The sequence below is a fragment of the Balaenoptera borealis genome (assembly GCF_965194805.1).
Source record: "Balaenoptera borealis genome assembly, chromosome: 2".
Classification (NCBI taxonomy): domain Eukaryota; kingdom Metazoa; phylum Chordata; class Mammalia; order Artiodactyla; family Balaenopteridae; genus Balaenoptera; species Balaenoptera borealis.
The window spans coordinates 158,345,767-158,364,293 of record NC_138867.1 but is presented as its reverse complement, the minus strand read 5'-3'; the positions used below and the strand labels follow the sequence as shown (position 1 = coordinate 158,364,293).

At 48.5% G+C, this 18,527-nt stretch overlaps 1 long non-coding RNA gene across 1 annotated transcript in view; it reads right to left on the bottom strand.

The window, feature by feature from the left end:
• LOC309623859 overlaps positions 1-18,527 on the bottom strand; it is a 58,593-nt gene that overhangs the window by 23,197 nt on the left and 16,869 nt on the right. The window contains exon 1 of the long non-coding RNA XR_014241693.1: positions 6,076-18,527. This exon is cut by the window's right edge and continues 16,869 nt beyond it. This is a non-coding gene — a long non-coding RNA (uncharacterized lncRNA). The remainder of the gene's footprint in view (positions 1-6,075) is intronic.

The following is an 18,527-nucleotide window of genomic DNA, read 5'->3' as shown; positions in this document are numbered from 1 at the left end:
GCCAGCAGGGGTAGAGGGCAGTGGCTGGGGCACAAAGGAGAGTGGAGGAGGTGTTTTATCAGCTGGACAATGGCTATTCTTGAAGGTAGCTGGAGTCCTAGAATAATATGATTTTATAGCCTAAAATAATTTGAGGCCTCCCCCTTCATTTTATATAGGCAAATGAGGCCCAGAGAGGGAAAGTGACCCCCAAGGTCACAGAGCCAGTTAGTGGCAGAGCAACCCACACTTCTTGTTTTATTGAACAGGGTTATTTTTTTGCTGCCCCAGGCCAAGGCCAGGGGCAGCCTCTGTCCCCAGGCATCCTGACTTCGGGCACCTCTGCTCTGCAGAGAACAGGGCACAAGCACCCCGTGTCTCTTCCCAGCACATCAGGGGGAGTATGAGTCAGAGTCCTGGAACCCTGTCTGGGTCCTAGAACCTCAGTTTGCTTATCTATAAAATGGGACTAATAATAGGCCCTACCTCACAGGGTCACTGTGAGAATTTGCTGAGTTACCATTACATAAAGTATTTAGCCATGGGCTTAGCACATAGTAAATGCTGCATAAAAATGTTAGTTCTTATTATGGCCCCAGAATTGACTTTAGGGTCTAAAGGTCCTTAGGCTGTGAGCCCCTCAGAGGTAGTGCCCATCTATGGGACATCTTTTGTCCTCTATGCCTTGCCAGGCAATCGACGCCTGCCAGGGGCTCCGTAAATGATAGTGGCTGACGACAGCCCCCCTTAGGGACACCCATTTCTCAGTAGGCACCATGAAGCACCAGAAAATGCTGCCAGCAACGCATGTGACTTTTGTCACTAGTTTAGACTTTAATCCTAAACGGATAAAGCAATCCTCCTGTCCAATGGTGAATCGACCTCGTGATGAGGGCTGTGTTTGTTTTCCCAGCCTTTCTGGCAGCACGGAATCTTTCCCCAACTAGCTGTGGGCTATTTGCATTTAAATTGGTTTTCTCTCATTATAGAAATCTCTTAGGTCAGCTGGAGTTTCCATTTTCCTCAGCATCAGTCTGGAAGCTCCGTTTCTTGCTCGAGGGTCCCTCACGCCTTTCTTCCTCTTGCTGACAGTGAGATGTGGTTACGTATTCTCATCGTGGGGACCAGATAGCCTGAGAAAGTCGCCCAAATCCCAGGCAGGCTTGGCGTGTTTCTCCCAGGAGAAGGTGGGGGCTGGGGGGAGGGGCTGGAGGATTCTGGTCCTGCGATTGCAGGAAGGAGACCCTGGGGTGGTTCAGCTTCAGCATCTCGGCCTCATTTTCTCATTTATTCAAAAAACATCGATCGGCTAAGCCTGATGCTAGGTGCCTGGAATGCAGAGATAAATAAGACGCACTTACTGCCTCCCAGGAGCTCCCTGTCTAGCAAAGGAGAGAGAAAAGCAAAATAATACAAAAAAAATCATAACATAGTCAAATAATTGCTTTAATAAGGATCAGAATAGGTTGCAGCCAGAGCATAGGCTTTCAGATAATGCTCATCATAAACCACGGTCACACACACGTGCACGCACATGCACATGTGCACACATACACTAGCTAACATGTTTATAGCACCCACCATGTGCCCGGAGATCTTTCTAAGCAGACAATATATGGCCTTTTACTTTGCTTCACTTTATTGTACTTCTCAGATATTGTGTTTTTTACCAATTGAAGGTTTGTGGCAACCCTGTGTCGAGCAAGTCTATGAGTGCCATTTTTCTAATAGCATCGTTTTTCAATTAAGGTATGTACATTGTTTCATTGTTTTCTTAGACATAATGCTATTGCACACGTAATAGACTACAGTATAGTATAAACGTAACTTATATGCACTGGGTTACCAAAAAATTTGTGTGACTTGCTTTATTGCAATATTTGTTTTATTGTGTTGATCTCGAACCGATCCTGCAATATCTCCAAGGTAAATACATAGATATATATATTTATACATAATATATAAATATATATTTAGTAGTATATTAATTTAATCTTCATGGTGGCCATAAAGGAAGTGCTATCATTATCATTGTTTTCTAGATGAGGGAACTGAGGTACAGAAAGATGAAATCACTTGCCCAAGGTCATTGCTAATCAACTGTAGAGATAGATTTGAACCCAGGCAGTCCAGGTCCAGAGTCTGTGCTATTCATCCTATGTTATAACCACACCTGACAAAGAGCGATGTACTTTTGTGTTTTCTAGTCTAGTTCATCTTTCAAGACGTGCTTGTCAAGATCCACTACACTGCTATCCTGACCCATCTATGGGCTGTGGACCATGGTTTGTGAAGATTGAATTGAACTATAGAAGGAGGGCCCAAGTCTGCCTGGGAGAATCAGGGAGGGCAAAACAGGGAGAAGATGCTTGTGGTGGATTTGAAGGATGACTAGAAATTTTCCAGAGCAGAGTATTTCACTAAGGAGGACTGTGCCAATCCCCAAAGTATGAGCAAGTGTGGAAGTCTAGGTCTGGGGGGGCCTCAAATTGCATGACAACACTCAGGTGTCATGTGGGCTGAGTAGGTGGTGAGCCGTGAGACTGGGAGACCAGCCGAGACCAGACCATGGCAGGCCTTGAATGCCATGTTCATGGGCTCTGTCCTGAGGGCAGGGGGAGCCATGGAGTGGTCGAGCAGGAGAGGAACATAGTTGGTTAGAAAGATCACTCTAGCTCTGGTGTGGAGGGCTGCCTGGACAGGGAGGCAAGGAGACAGTATAATCAATAGAACCAAGAGGTGTAAGAGCCATGCTTGACTGGGTATAATCGATAGGGTTAGGTGGCGGGTTTTCCTGCAGAGAGGCACTCCTGCTGCCCAATGATGCGCTGTGGAGCTGCATCTGCCCAGAGAAGATATCCTTATCTAATTCACCCAGACACCTTACGGGCTGGTGGTGGCTCTCGTGTGTGATAGCCAAGAGGGGCGGGGACAGGGCTTAACTAAGGCTGTGGCATTTGAGGAAGAGATGGGGGACCAAATGTACGAGATAGAGTGGGGCAAAGTAATCTGGTCTTGGTGATCAACCAGATGTCAGGGCTGAGGGAGAGAGAGATCGGATGGTGCCCGGTGTACTGGTTGAGCTCAATCAGCTTTAATCCTGCTTCAATCTAACACCAGGGGTCGGCAAACTTTTCTGTAAAGGACCAGACAGAAAATATTTTAGACTTTGCAAGCCTTGTGGTCTCTGTTGCAACTACCGAACTCTGCCATTATAGTGCGAAAACAGCAATAGACAATACGCAAGTGAATGGGCATGGCTATGTTCCAATAAAACTTTATTTACAAAAACAGGCTGTGGGCCAGATTTGGCCTGAGAGCTGTCATTTACTGACCCTGCTCTGTGTCATCAGGTGGCCCAAGCACCAAGTAAGGTGACCAACTAAGTGTGCCAGGTGGCTGTTAAGGGAGAGAAAGGCTCACGCCTCAGCAGGTACAGATAGACCTTATATCTCTCCTTGAATTATGCCCACCTGATCACAAAAACTCATTTGAAATTGAAGAGTAATTCCATCGTCTAGTCCCTGGAGCCCAACTCTGGCAGGATGGAGGCTGATGTCTCACTGCAGATGCTCATTCTCTGTTACAGTCACAGTGGAGGTCCTGGGCTGATAATTCCATTAAATGCAGTGCAACAGAAATACTAGCTCACCTTCACTGAATACTCACTCTGCACCAGACACTGGGCTTTACTTGAATGATCTTCTTTAATGCTGACAAAACCTCTGTGAGGTGGGTATGTACTATGATGTATCCCCTTTTACAGATAAGGAGACTGAGGTACAAAGAGGCTCAGAGGCTTGGGACCAGGCAGTCCAATCCCAGAACCTAGGTCCCCAACCACTCTCCAAAGCTGATGTCACAGGCCCACATGGACAACCACGGTCCTTATGGCAAACCCACATGCTGGCCCTAAAACACAGGATAAAGCTAGTCAAACACTTGGGCATCTTTTGTCCTCTGGCCTGCGTGGCACTCATTAAAGACAAGCAGTCCAGCAGAGAGAAACCCATCTGCTTCCAAACCAAACCAAATCAACAAAGCAAAGCTCTCCAGGATCTCTGTTATTGAGCAAAATGGTTGTCAGAAACGGGTCCAGATGAATAGATTGATATCTGAAGGCATTGCATCTAAGGAGGTGGGGACAGAAAATGAAAGAAGACAGTTGATCTCCATGTGTTCTCTCTGCAAATGTCCACCAAGGGCTTTGTGGTCCCCCGTCCCTGCCCTCCTGGAGGGCACTGGCTGGGAGGGAGCCAGACACAGAGCAGATCATTCAAATGCCCTGGGCGTCATGCACGGTGGGATGAATCCAGGGTAGGCTAGGGACACAGAGCAGGGACATCTGTCTTAGCCTGAGCAGAGGCACCTAGAGACCAGCCCAGACGATCTGGGGCTAGAGTGGTGGTGAGGGGTATTCCAGCGGAGGGAACAGCATGTTCCAAGGCAAGGGGGTTTGAGGTCTTGCTGGAGTGAGGGGATCATGTAGAAGGGATGTGGTTGGACATGTGGGAAAGCTGGCCCCCGGCAGTTGGCCTGGACCACTCTGGGCTGGAGGCTGCCTCAGTCTCAGCTCCTTTCTGCAACTAGAACAGCCTCTGAGTTCTAGATGATACGCGAATTGCTTGCCAGGAATATGGTGAGGCCAAGAACACTCTGCATCTTGAAGTCGTAAAAACAAATGAGAGTAAATCACTTCTATCACATCGTCCATTTCACCCTCACTTCCAGAGGCCATGTCTTGCCTACACTCACTGACAGTTTGAAAGTGGGCAGGTATTCATATTTCCATCACCCCTGTTGCACTAGCCAAAATATTAACAACTCTCATTTGGGGGGGCCCTCACAGTGGCCAGCAGTGAGCTAAGAGCTTTATAAATAATATCCTGTTTAACGGAGAAGCAATCCGAGGCTCAGAGAGGCATCATAACTTGCTGAAGGTCATACGTTAGGAAAAGAATAGAGCCAGGATCCAAACACACATCTGCCTGACCTCCGAGCCCGGAGTCTTCCCGCTCGGCCTCTCTGCTTCGACATCATAGGATTTAAGGACTCTGTGGATTTCTGAGAACATTTTCATCTATTATTATATTTGCTCCTGCAAAGAACCTTCTGAATTTAGCAGGTAAAGAACCGTGGCTCAGAGAGGTAAAGTGTCCTCCCCAAGGTCACACAGCTTTTGAAGGGGACAACTGGAAACTTGAACAGAGCTCTTACCATTCCAAAGCCAAAGCTCTATCTCCTTTATCATGGCTCCCAAGTCCAGAAAGAAGATGGACAGCTACTGTTCCACCCCTGGATGTTTCTTATTTTTTAAAAAATAACCCAAACTCATGTTCTTTCAATCTCTACATTGGCAGGTATTCATCAAGCAATCAAAAGACAAATACCTAGGAGAGCAGAACGTGCAGATCACAGCAACATGACCTCATGAGGAGCAGATTGTGCCAAGCAAATCTAATTTCCTCTGGCAGAGCGGCAGCCTGGGAGATAAGGCGAAAGGCACCAACGCTGTCATTTCCCTGGTTCTGAAGCACAAGTTAGATTAGCTCCACAGAAACACCTGGGGGACGGGGAGGGGGGCAGCTCACCCCACACACACCCACAGAGGCACGCACACACGCACAGTCACTCACAGACACCAACACACACGCACACACACACACACGTCTCCAAAGACACACATGCAAATCGAGAGATGCCCACAAATGCATAGGCACAGACACACATCTATCCACACACCTCCAACTCAGACACACACAGTCAGTTGAACACACATGCACACACGGAGACACACATAAATACAGACACATGCAGAGATATACAGTCGCACAGAGAGAGACATACACAAGTACACATACACACATACCTGCACGCCTCCCCTCCTCATGCAAACACACAGACACAGAGGTACATGCACACGTTCACACATGCATAGAAATAGAGGCACACAAAGACGGTCACAGACACACATACACACACTGAGATGCACCGAGCACCCCCTTGCCGCCAGTAGGAGCCTACTCTTCTCAAAGCCCTCCTCTGTAGCCCTCAAATTACATCCTTCCCAAATTGGAGCCTCTGAAAACTGAATACCTCTTGGTGTCCGTGCATAGTCTCCACCCTGCCTCGCTGGACGTCTTGATCCAGAAACTTGAAACACACCCTGGCAGCTGCGTGCTGTTGAGAAAGATCGTGGACTTTGGAGTCAGGCTGGTGTGTGTTCCAGCTGAGGCTCTGCCAGTCACTAGGTGTGGGAACCTGGGCAAGTCTCTTCACCTTTCTGAGCTTCAGTTTTCTCATCTGCAGAAAGGGCTGATAATCCCTGTGATGAGCCCATTGCACTGGAGCCCTTTGAAGTTCTGGCATTCGGCAAGGACCTGTCCGTGCCAAGTATTTTCCTTATTTGAATGTCTGTCTTCCTCCCCAGGCTGGAGGCACCTTGTGGGCAGGGGTCTTTACTGTTTCCACCCAAGTCAGTTTCCAGGGCTTAGCAGTGTCTGTCTGCCAAGCACATCGTAGGTACTCAGCAAATATTTGTGAAATGAATCAAACAAGTCTGTATCCTTAGTTCCTAGCAAGGGCTGGGCACAAAGTATGTGCTCAAGTACAGTTAAAGTGTGTTGAGAAAAGTAATACATGAAAGTATAATCGCAACTATGGACCAAGTTCTAACTATATGCCAGGCATGCCCTTTACCACATTCCACACTCTCCGCGAAACAGGCATTCATTCGTAGATGAGGAAACTGAGATCCAAAGAAGTTAAATAATTCACCCAAGGTTACCTGGCTTCCTGGGGGTGGCAGTTCAAAATCAGGAATCTGTTGAACACACACTCAAAACCTAACTCTAGTCTCCATGAATAAACATTTTCCCCTGGTGACACAACTCAACTGATGATGTCTACAGCCAACTCTGCTTCAGTTACAATGTGGAGTAACTCTTTAGAGTGAATCATTATCTTCAATTCCGGGTTGACTTCTCCGTATCCAGCATCTGTCTGGCGAATCTTCCATATGGTCATGGTTGCATTTTAAAAATATCACAACCCCAAACTCCTGATGTCTGCATTTCTCCTCGGTCCCTCTCAGCTAACAGCCATCCATCCATCCATCCATCTATCCATCCATCAATTGATCTATCTATCTATCGATCTGTCGTCTATCACCTGACCATTTTCCATTTAAGGCCCATTCTGTCCCCAGATGTTTTGCTTCTGTGTTCATATAAACCACACAGCCCCATCCTGCATCTGTCAAATCTGTTTTCCCCTCTCTTGCACTGGTACAATCCGTGGGCTTAAAACTCAACCAACCAGTAGGCCAATTAAGCTACTTTGCATAACAACCACATTTGGCAGTAATTGATGGCGCATAGTTAAGCATCTTGCAAATCCTGAAAGGTTGCTACACTTGCACCAGCCTTGCTTCTGCACACCTCAGACGGGCTCAAATCCCCGCCACCAGCCCCCACCAATGTCCCTGAAAAAAAAAAAAGGAGTTCTTGAAGGATCTCTGCCTCTGTCCAGGCGCTGTGCAAAATGGAAACAGCCACAGGGCACGGAGGCCATAATTACCCCTCCCCACAAAGGAAAATTAAAATGTCCAAAGATAGTGGCCACCTCGCAGGCAGGGGGCCAGGGCAGGCAGCAGTGACTCATCGGCCGCGCCAGGCAGCTACTCTTCCCCTGCAAGCAGCCTCCATGCTTACTCACAGCTTTGCCAGGCACACGTTCAGAACAGAGCCATTTGAGGGCGAGGGAGGTTCTATTTCTGATAGCTTGAACCCTAAAATGATGCAGGTGGGTTTTGTTTTTTTTAACATCTTTGTTGGAGTATAATTGCTTTACAATGGTGTGTTAGCTTCTGAACCTAGGGGCAGGACAGGAATAAAGACGCAGACATAGAGAATGGACTTGAGGACACGGGGAAGGGGGAAGGGTATGAAGGTGGGTTTTAAGACTTTTTTTTTAAGACACTCTCTTGCTTCCCAGTTTTGGCTCTATGCATTGGGATAGCCCTTGTGGACAGAATAGATTTTTAAAATATATATAATATATATATTAGCCAAGCAACCTATATTTTCCTTACCCTTGCCACCTCAAATCCCTCTCCCCCTCTCTCCCTCAGCATCTGAATGAAATTCTACCATGATCAGTTCATTTCATGGGACTGAACTTGGTCCTCGGTAGGGGGGGGCGGTTATTTGTTAAAACAGCAACTTCTGCTTGTATAGAGCAGATGGGTGGGAAGGAAGGGATGCGAGCACAGCAAAGGAGAGAGCCACTGTGGGCCGGGAACCGTGCCAGGCACTTTACAAAAGTCATCTCCTCAAACACTCACAGTACCCGACTGTCTCCGTTTTAGAGACGCTGAAAGGGACATTCAAAGAGGGGAAGTGACCTACTCAGCACTTGCAGAAAGACCAGAATGCAGGTTTGTTTGGCTCCAAAGGCTACACTCTCCCCTTGTATCCCCATCACCTCCCAAATGTTTTATAGTCTTACTAAAATGCTGCTAGACGCACTGCACTTTGTCCACCTTGGGATGAGAAATAAATGACATCTCAACTGCCAATGCTGATACATTGGTGGAACCAGGAAAATGTCATGTGTCCTGGAAAACTGGTGTACTTCACCGAAACACTGAAGTTGAGGACACAGCACACATCTGCTAGCAGGAGGCATCAGTAGAAAGACCAGAAGTCCAGAGGATGGTGGAGCAGAAAGCAAGCAAGCACCTGGGTCCCTGCTGGGATGGCCGAGCCCCTGAAAGCAGCCCTGGAACTCCCTTCTTCAGTGAATCCTAACATCTGTATTTATTTGGGCCACGGGTGCATGTTATGGTTATCTGCTGTTGAAACATCCTAGTTGACCACGGTCCATAGCAACTATTAGTAAGTACTGGAGGGCTTCCCTGGTGGCGCAGTGGATAAGAATCTGCCTGCCAATGCAGGGGACACAGGTTCGATCCCTGGTCTGGGAAGGTCCCACACGCCGCGGAGCAACTAAGCCCGTGCGCCAGAACTACTGAAGCCCGCGCACCTAGAGCCCGTGCTCTGCAACAAGAGAAGCCACCGCAATGAGAAGCCCGTGCACCGCAACGAAGAGTAGCCCCCCTCGCCACAACTGGAGAAAGCCCGCGCACAGCAATGAAGACCCAATGCAGCCAAGAATAAATAAATTAATTAAAGTACTGGAGTTCTGAGGCTGCCTCTCTGACACACTTCTGACATGAGTTTTTCTGCTCTAGAGCTTTCTGCCAAGAAGCTTCCTTACCCACAGAGTCCTAACTCCAAACTGGACTTCAGACTAAACGAATTCTCACCTCCTCACCAATCTTGGGGTTGCCATCTTGCCAACTCGGTAAATGGCACCATCAGAGGTTGCGGAGTCGTCCTGAACTCTTGGCTCTCCATGTCTCCACATCCCCTCAGTTACCAAGTCCGGGTGGCCCTGCCCTCTAGTCTCCAGGGAATTGGTCCCCTGCTCGCCTTGCCTGTCTACCCACTACAGCCCTGTCTTTCCTTGTCCAGGTGGCTGGTACCCTGACTCCAGCCCATCCTCCACCCCGGCTCAGAGAGAACATTCTAAAGCACAAAGCTGGCCGCCTCATCGCATGCTTAAAAAATCCTCTCATGGATCTACATTTCCTGAAGATAAAATCCAAATGTCTAGACCTGACATCCAAGACCTTTTGTTACCAGATCCCTGCTCACTCCTCCAATCTTATCTACAGCTGCTCCCCAAGGCACAACCTGCATTCTGTTCAAACAGGCGGCAGCCACCCAGAGGCCCGTCTCCACTCCTCCCCACCTTTAACCAGGCTCTTCCCTCGACTGAACGGCCCCTTCCTTGATTATCTCTCTCATTCTTCAGCTCAGCTCTGGCCTCCCAGGCCCACCCCCTCCCGTCTGGTCAGCCCAGATGGGGCGCCTCCTCTGGTCCTCCACACCCTCTGGCGTCACTTATCACCTGGTGTCAGGAGTCTTTCTTGGCTTTGGGGTTTTTAAGACGAGATTCTCAGGAGATTGGAAAGATCTCATGGCTTAGTTAAAAACATTTGGAGGAAGAGATGAGCAGAGCAAGGTGCCCCCCACTCCCCTGTTGGCCAGAAAAATGTCCCCCGGGCTGTACAGAAAAGGACCGGGAAGGGGAGGAATGAGAAAGGCGCTGTCCCGGCTAAAGAGGCTTGCATGCTCTGTTCCCAGGGCCAGGTGTGGGGACAAAGACAAATTTCCCAGAGGGACAACCTGTGGGATCTCCGAGCAGAAGGGAAGGAGGACCCCCAGGGAGGAAGGAAAGCCCCAAAGAGCAGAAGTGTCTACATGGCATGTAGGCGATTGGGAACTTAGACATCTCACAGAGTTTCCCACAATCCTGTGAGGCATAAGAAGTAATACAATGACTCCTGTGAGCCCCAGAATGTCACGGAGGTAACAGAGTCACCTGATCTGAGACAGGGCACAAACATGGTGACCTACCTTGACCAATGGCTGAAAGATAAATGCCACTGAAACTGATATCGATGACCGGTGGCCTCCCTCCCATCACCTTTGCACACCAAGCATAGATACGATTGCTGGGGAATGGAGGGGATGGATTGACTGTGACTCAGTTGTGATCCAACCCGGCAAAATGGAGGCTCAAAATAGAAATTGAACTTAGTTCGGTATAATAAAGAAATACATATTTTCTATTTATCCCACACCTGAGTTTGTAGACTGAAAATCATACCCATTACAAGTGAATGAAGGAATGAATACAGTTGATAAAAGAAGCTTGGCCAGAAAAACACATGTATTCAGAGCTGGGTCCTGACCTGAAATAGGGGTCCGTTTCTTTCCCCTATTTTGACTTCTGGGGCAGCCCAGTACGAGATGTCAAGAATCTGTGAACTAGGGACTTCCCTGGTGGTCCAGTGGGTGGAACTCCATGCTCCCGATGCGGGGGTCCCGGGTTCGATCCCTGGTCGGGGGAACTAGATCCCACATGCATGCCGCGACTAAGAGTTCGCATGCCGCAACTCAACATGCTGCAATGAAGGTCCTGCGTGCCGCGGCTAAGACCCGGCGGAGCCAAAATAAATAAATGTTAAAAAAAAAAAAAAAAAAAAGAATCTGTGAGCTAGATCCAAAGTCTGTCTGCTTGATGATTACAGCTACAGCTAAAGGGTCCCAATGCAGCAAACCACACAAGAGAGAGAATTGAATGGTCAGGGTCCAGGCTTCTGCTTGAAGGTAACCTCCTGGGCTACCCAGGGCTGAGTGATGGCACCCCTTCTTCCTGTGACTCAGGAGAAGGGTGGTCAGGCGAGGCTTCTCTGCAAAAATGAGGCTGGAGAAGAAATCTGAAATTAGGCAGTGAGGAAGGGAAGAGCTACCAAGCAGACAGAACTGTATGTGCAAAGGCCCTTTGGTAGAAAGGAGCTGGGCTTGTTCATTGAAGGAAATAGACTCCTATGTCAGGAACCCAGAGAGTGAAGGTGAGTGATGAAGCAGGACATCGATTGGTGCTTCTAAAACGTTCCCCCCTCCCTCCCCTTTTTGTTGGGCTGGACCTAGTGACTTGTTTCTAACAAATAGAATAAGACAGTAATGGGATGCCACCTCCAAGATTAGGTTATAAAAGACCTCTTATTCCCATTCTGTCTCTGGTTTTCTCACTTGCTTGTTCTGATGAAGCAAGCTGCCATATTGTAAGCTTCCCTACGGAGAAGCCCTCGTGGCAAGAAACTGAGGAAGCCTCCAGCCAACAGCCAGCAAGGAGCTAAATCCTGCCAACAACCGCATGAGTGAGCTTGGAAGCAGATCGACCCTGAGTTGAGCCTTGAGATGACTGCAGCCTCATCGGATAACTTGGTGGCAGCCTTGTGAGAAGCCCTGAGCCAGAGGACCCCAGCTTCTCACAGAAGACACCCACATTCCTGACCCACAGGAACTGTGACATAATAAACCCGTTTTGTTTTCTAAGTCACTAAATTTGGGGTCATTTGTTACACAGTGATAGATAACTAATGCAGCTGATAAGGTAGGTAGGTGGGAGATAATGCAAAATATTTTCGATTTCAGTGGTCAGTCTTAGGGTTTTAGTAAATTCTCCATATGGAACCTGTGTGTAATTCACCTAAGCTTCTGACTCTGAACCTTTCTGATTCATTAAATCTAGGTAGCATTTGAAGTTGGATGTAAGCTAATGCTAGATTCTCTAACATGGAAGTGGTAGGGGGCAACAGGAGGCTGGAAGGGAGACAGGAACTAACCTTTGCTGACAGCCTATGGAGGACCAGGTTCTCAAGCTGCTTTTGGTTCCTGGGGAAATATTCTCAGCGTTGACCTAGGCAGCCGTTTCCAGTGAAATTGAAGAAGCTTTGAATTGGCTATGGAAGGGACAACATTCTCCCATTTCTCCTTATTAATAGAACCCCTATATTATTGGGGGGTCCACTCACCCAGTCCATTTCCCAGCCTCCCTGACTGTAGGGGGAGCCAATAAGCTATAAGCAGAAATCAGTGGATGGAGTTTCTGGTAGGTTTTTGTTTGTTTGTTTTTTAAATGCTGACTCATCTGAGAGGTGCACACTCTTATACTTCTCTTTCTCCTTGCTGGTGCCTGGAATGGGGGCATGATGGCTGGTGCTCTGGCAGCATTTATGACCATGCAATGACCTTCACAGTGGAAGCCACACTGTAAGGATAGCAGAACCAAAAGATGGAAGGAGGCTTGGCTCCTTGGAGGGAACTGCTAGGGGGCCACCATTCCAGTCCTCGACTGTTTGCAGTTTCCTATGAGAGAAAACTAAATCTTTATCTTGTTTAAGCCACTATTATCTAGGTTTTCTGTTACAGGGAGCTGAAAAACCAGTCAGTCCTAAGTGACATACTTGCATTCTAAGTAAGGTATTTAAGCAGGATTGGGGGATTTCACTTTTAAATTGCCAAGATTCCAGACTCTCAGAGAAAGATTTTCCTTTATGCCCCTCTTGGTTAAAAAGTTATTAGTATGCTCTCCAGAGGAGCGGGGGACTAAAATTTCCTGAGCTTTGCCCCATGTAGGGTAGTCTACCCATTATTTGTACTTACCTCACAGTGTATTTGTGAGATGGGATTATCATCCCATTTCACAGATGAGGAATTGGAGGCTCAGACAGATTATATCACCATCCAAGGAACACAGCTAGGATTTGAACCCGGAGCTGTCTGACCCCACAGCCCATACTTTTCCTGTTGCTTTCCGACTGTCCCCCAGGTCTAGAACTCTGAGTCCCAGTTCAGGCAGAAGGTGGGGCCAGTCAGACCTTTCTGAGGTCCCTGGATCAGGCTGCCCAGCCTTCACCCAAATCTTCCAACTGCAGCCACCGACTGAAGGCTTCTCCGCTGCAAGGTGACTAAAGCAGACGGCCCAGCTGGTCCTCTCCCTAACTCACTGTCATCCTGTTTACTGGCCATCTGGCCCTCATCTCTGTGATTCTCTGACTGTCTCTCCTCAAGGACCCTCTTAAAGGGACAGAGGCCATCCCTGGTTTCATAAAGGACCTCCATTCCTAAGCAAATACATACCCAACCTTGACCAGGGCAAGCCTGACAAAGAACAGGCCAAAACATCAGGGATTTCTGGTAGCAACACAAGTCTATTTCTAACCTCAGATTACAGCATCCAAAAGGATTACCTGTTCTAAGCAAACACACTCCCACCCGCTGGCAGGAATGAGATCAGAGCCACCTGACTCCTTGGCAGTCTCCAAATATTCTCCACTGAAACTTGCTTTACCCTGTTCGAAACTCCTCTGTCTGTCCCAGGAGAGACTGGAAATACACTCTTTCTAGGAGCTGTTGGAAAATTAACCCACATTTGGAGACCTAAGTGATGCTGAATCGGGGACAGGAAGGTCCATTTGAAAGAAAAAAAAAATGTTCTTTGTAACCAGGACAAGGCTAAACATGCCTTCTCTCCATTGGTCCAAATCTATGCCAGCCTCCCACTGGCATCCGTGGGTGTGCTGAGAACAAGCTATGGATTTCTATAGAGACCGTCACCATGGCACTAGGGGCCTTATTCTGCTATTTCAAGAGGGAAAATAATCAAAAGGTCAAAGGAAGAAAATCTACCATAGAGCTTTTCAAACTACAAATATTTATTAATGCTTTAGTGTGTGCCTGGCACCAGATTTGATGCCGGCCATAGCAAGATGGGCTGGGAGAGATGACCTGTCTTGCAGCCCCGAGGAGTCAGGCACAAGGCTGGGCACTGCCCATCTGTCATCTGATTTCTTTCTCACAACAACCTCAAAAGGGCAACCGTATAATCCTCATTTTGTCAACTGGGGAAAAAATGAAGTTAAGTAACTAGCCCACGGGCTTCTGGGATTTGCAATCAGGACTGTGATACTGGACCAGACCGAATCCCAGTAGAGGGTCCACTCGGGGGTGGGGGGATCCTGTATGTAAGTACTGCTTGGTCTGTTTACGGAGACATGGGGTGAATTAGGAAGCTGACGGGGGAGGAATCAAGATGGTGGAGGAGTAGGACGTGGAGCTCACCCCCTCCCACAAATACATCCAAAAATACATCTACAAGTGGAATGATTCACACAGAACATCTACTAAACGCTGGCAGAAGACCTCAGACTTTCAAAAGGGCAAGAAAACCTCAATGTGACTGGGTAGGACAAAAGAAAAAAGAGAGAGATAGGGAACCGACAGGGATGTTGACGCAGCTGGGAGGATCACAGAGAGAATCTCATACCTTCTGTTGGCCGGAGGGGCAAGGAAAGAAAACAGCGTTACCAGCCCAGTGGGGACTGCAGGGGAGAAAGGGACCCTGGGCTTGCAGCTGGGCAGAGAGTGGATGGGAGGGGTGTGGCAAATGGAGAGTCACCAGCGCAGGGACGCCTGCTAACCACACCTGGAGCATGCCCTCCCCCCTGGGTGGTGCCCAGCCCCATCCAAGCAACTGAGGATGGAAGGGGGATGCTTCATTGCAGGAACTGGTGATTTACTGCCCTAATCCTGGTTAAGAGCCACCAAACCCAGTGGCTTACACTAACAAACATTTTTTTCTTGCTCATGCATCTGAGGACAAACGATGCCCCTGCTGGGGTCGCCCGGGCTGGGCTCCAGGCTCCAGGGTGAGTTGGGTCTGTGCCACTCGCTCCTCATCCCATGTGGACCAGGAGACATGATTTTCTCATCTCAGATGACAGGCATACAGAAGACCAAGCCTCACAAGCACACTGAGACGCTGCTCACCTCGTGTCCACCCACATCCCATAGGTCAGCGCAAGTCTCTTGACCAAGCCCAACGGTGGTGCCATGGGGAGATAAAGCTACTTGACTGAGAAGCTCTGAAAACCCAGGAGGTGAAGGGTACGATGTATAATCCTGTTCTATGGGAATGAAGAACTAGAAGCAATATTTTAATCTACCATCTTCCCCAAAGGAAAGTAAAAATGTTAATACCAAAAGAGGAACAGAGGTAGATTCAAAACTACCCAGGTCCACCACAGTGGTCTCATGCAATGTTCGTTTGGACAAGCTGGAGAAGTTTGGGGGGATGAGCGTACGTTCGCTGGATTCCTTGGGTCAAGATTCAAAAGTCAGTGAGTTGGTAGAGGCCGGAGAGGGGCAGGTCCCTAGCGGAAACTTCAGGACTCTGAACTCAGCAGCGTCCTATTCATGACATTGATGACTGTCATGATGATTAAATTCCGGAAGTTACAAAGTTAGGGGTCACAGCCCAACCTAGGGTGCTGAGATACTCGGAACCCTAAAATATTGTGAGTGGCCTGTATGAGAGACTGAATCCAATCACATGATGTTCACAGGGTAGTTACAGGTCCTGCCCATTGGGACTCAAAACTTGACCACTGGGATACCAAACTGGGGGCTTTCACTTAATTCTGTGCTTCTGAGTACAGCCCCTCTCTGAGCCTCAGCTGTCTCATGCGCAAATGGAGCTGATAAGACCTGCGCTGGAGAGACGGGGTGACGATTGTGAGCAGCATTGTACGGGAATTGAGCCTGGAATCCAGGAGGTGCTCCAAGCACGTGGGTGCCTGCACACTCGGCCTGAGTAGCAGCAGCAGGTGTGCCCGTCAGCCAGGGGTTCTAGTTGACTCAACGATGATCCTGTGCTGGGTGTGCCCAGCAGGAAGGCTGAGAGCAAGTGCTCACTACGGCAGGTGAGACGCCGGTCACAACGCTCTTTAGCCCTCATCTGCAGTGGCCCATTCGACTTCAGGTATCTTGCTTAGAAGGGGACTTCTTTGATGAAGGGTAGCAGGTCTAGGAAGTGTCCCAGGAAAGGGACAGGAACTCAACATCCTTTCTAACAAGAAGATCGAAGGAATCAGGGATCTTGAGTGAGGACAGAGTCACGATGCCAAACATTTGCCAGAGACAAGTTGAAAGGAGTGACTTCTATTTGGGGAACGCTGCAAGCAAGCCTGGATCCAAGGTTGGAGCTGTTGGATGCAAATGGCAGGCTGTGGATTTGGGCTCAAAGTAGGGAGGGACTTTGAACCCATCAGATTGGCCTGAGTTTGGAATGCACGGCCTTATCACAGGGCTTGGGTCAGACGCGCCTTGTTCAAATCCTGGCTTAGCTGCTTACTCCCTGTGTGACCTTGGGCAAACACTCCATTTCTCTGGCCTCTGCCTGGGTCAGAGTTTTGCTCACATAAAATGCTAAGGAAGGGGTAACAGATGGCAAAGATTCTCTGATTCTGCCTGCAGGTAAGAATCACCTCTTCCTCCAGAACCAGGGGGGAGGCAGAAGCCATATGAGGGGAAATATTGACACCCCCCGTGGCACCGGGGGAGCATGAGACAATGTGAGGGTCATTGTTTATTGCCCCCTTCCCAGTAGAATGGCAATCTCTCCGAAGAGAGGAAGGATGAGGGTGCTGTTTGACTTTTTGGGCTATCCCCCCCAGGACCTAGCACTAGACCTGACATAATGGCGACTTTGATCAACATTGGAAGGAAAGAAAGAAAGAATGAGGGAGGGAAGGAAGGATGAAGGAGAACATTCTATGTGCTCAGCGCTCCTCTCTTACAGAATCTTATCTTCCCAAGAACCTAATAAATTAGGAATTATCATCCCTCATTTTCCAAATAAGTACAAATTGGGCTCAGCAAATTGCCTTTTGCAATTTATGAGACCTTGGGCAAGTTACTTAACTTCTTTGTGCCTCAGTTTCCTCATCTGAAAAATGGAGGTAATAATGTCATCTAACTCATAGATGTGCTGTATGAGTACTCTGTGTTAAACCTTGACTAAACCCAGTGTCTGATTGGAAGATTTTTTTTTCCTTCCATACCATTCACCTCTACAAATATTTAAGTGCTTCCATCACTGTCATCAGTGTCTGATATATAAATTAATTTTCTTTCCCAGGTTGAGGCCTGAGCACAATTTTGGTAAGCCACAGCTGTGCACGTAGCTCTAAGGCGGATTATTTTGGAGGATGGTGAAAATGTGGCACACAGCAAAGGAGGGAAAATCACTCTCATAAAATAGCGCCAAAGCAATAAATGCAGATCATGGGGATCATGAGGATGACAACCCATCAGTGTCCATGAATATTCGATCAGGTCGGCTTCCAGGAGCGTGGTCTGGAATTTGCAGGCAGGCTCTGTGGTTCGGGCTTGCAAGTAATGCACATGCAGCAATGAAACTGACTCCTGCACCTGGGCAGCCCTCCCACCTGCAATTTCTGCCTTGCCAACTCGAAGCAGGTGGTGTGTCAACCAAAGGGACCAGGGGCCACCCCCCCCAGAGTGCCCCACATGGCCAGCGGCTCCCCTGGCACTGATCTGAGCTGATGCCATTAACAAGGGCCAAAAGCCACTTGGCCTGCCAGGGAAGAGCTGGGCTAGAGTGAACCAATCTCCAAGGCCCAAGCTGTCCTCCAGCCCCTCTCAGGGACAGGTCTGGGAGCAGGTCAGGTTTCTGGCTGCTGGGGCCTCTCTAAGCAGATCCCGTTACACTCCGGCAATGCCTGCCTAAGCCAGGGACACTCAGTTGGGGGAGGTCAGCCTTTGGCTCTGTGGAACCTGGGGTGCGGGCCATTCGATGGGGCCTGGCCGTATCCACCCCTCCATCCAGGCCTATGGCTGCCTCTTGAAGCTGCACTACAGAGGGAATGCCTAGTTCGAATCCTAGGTCTGCCACTTTCTAGCTCTTGAGCGATTCAGCCTCTCTGAGCCGCAGTTTTCTCATCTTTAAGTGTGAGGATATAAAAGTATCCAGCTCTTGCATTTATTAGGAGACACAAGTGACATAAGCCATGCAAAATGTTTTGCATAGTGCGTAGCCCACACTTAGTGCTTGATAAGTCTGAGCTACTTTTATCGTTTCTTCCTATTGCTGCTGTTCAGAGTATGTTCCTAGGAAACAGAGTTCCACATGGTATTGGCCAAGGTCATCTCTGTTAGACCCAAATGGAAGAGTGAGATAGTATAATGTCCAACCTTCTCTTAGAGACTGAGACTTTGGGACCCACCAGATAAGCAACTTCCTCCAGGTCACACAGGGAGCTAGCCGGT